Source organism: Aplysia californica, unplaced genomic scaffold (genome assembly GCF_000002075.1).
Source record: "Aplysia californica isolate F4 #8 unplaced genomic scaffold, AplCal3.0 scaffold00176, whole genome shotgun sequence".
In the NCBI taxonomy this organism is placed as follows: Eukaryota; Metazoa; Mollusca; class Gastropoda; order Aplysiida; family Aplysiidae; genus Aplysia; species Aplysia californica.
In genome coordinates this window covers 327,631-328,764 of record NW_004797446.1, presented here as the reverse complement: position 1 = coordinate 328,764, position 1,134 = coordinate 327,631, and the positions used below count along the sequence as shown (strand labels likewise).

The following is a 1,134-nucleotide window of genomic DNA, read 5'->3' as shown; positions in this document are numbered from 1 at the left end:
AGGGGGGCACTGTGAATGTTTAGTATTGAGTTGTTAGTTCACCAGCTGGTTTCTTGATGAAGTTGTCAGTTGAAATATGTGGACTCATGTAAGCCTTTGTTTGTGAGGATGACAGACAGACAGTGGGTTGTTATCGGGGTCTCTGGTGTGGTTTGCTCCTTCTTTCCTATCAAACATATGTCGCCCTGATCTCTCCTCCTTCTTTTTTATGTTTGTTACTCTCTTGTAACACCTCTAATCTTCGGCACTTATATGATCGTATTATGTTGCAAGTGCCGTAAAACTCTTACTAAAACTAAACAGACAAACAGACAGACAGACAGACAGACAGACAGACAGACAGACAGGGAGTAAAATGCACCCAAGAAGCCAGGTGGGGGAAAATGACGGTGAGGAATTGTGAAGACAGAAAGATTGGGCACAGGGATGGATCTGGCGGGAGAAAAGGGGAGTCGTTGGGTGTGTGTGTGGGGGGGGGGAGGGGGTAAGGAACAGACTCAGGGAGAGACAGAGAGAAAATGACATAATGAGACGAGGTCTGCTCTGGAGAAGGATAGATCTCAGGTTTCATCGCGCGCCACAATCATTTAAACGGCGTTGCTGGATTACCGCCCTGAGCAAATCGGAGTTTCTTCCCCTTGTCCCGGGAACATAATGTATTAATTAAGGAATTCTCTCATCTCTCTGTTCTGCTGAGTGCCGAGCCTGAAGGCTACCCAAAACTAATCATATTTCGCTTCTGTATATCAACTAGTCGTGTTCCGCTGCAGTATATTAACTAGCCATGTTTCGCTGCAGTTCATTTAAAAAGCTTGCAAATACAGCATAACGTTAATAAAAATTTCATCTTGCGGAGAATATGTGAAGTTACCTGTGTAACTGGGGCGGGGGGAGGGGGTCATCTCTGGCTCAGAGGTTGACGTCCAGTGACCCGCTAGTGCATACAGTCCCTAGCTGCCGTTACACACTCTGTCCTACTTAGGCCAGTCCACAACTTGGATGTTTTCGCTCCGCATGGTTTGTTATCCACTGTAAGTCCTTATAATAATAATAGATAGCATTTGTATAGCGCATATCCCCGCTCAACAGCAGGCTCTATGCGCTTTACACTATATTATTACCCCAGCAGACCAT

General features: G+C 45.7%; 1 protein-coding gene across 1 annotated transcript in view; it reads left to right on the top strand.

The window, feature by feature from the left end:
* The window catches only part of LOC100533220 (ror), a gene marked incomplete at its 5' end in the record, with an annotated part of 52,059 nt that overhangs the window by 36,518 nt on the left and 14,407 nt on the right, over positions 1–1,134 (top strand).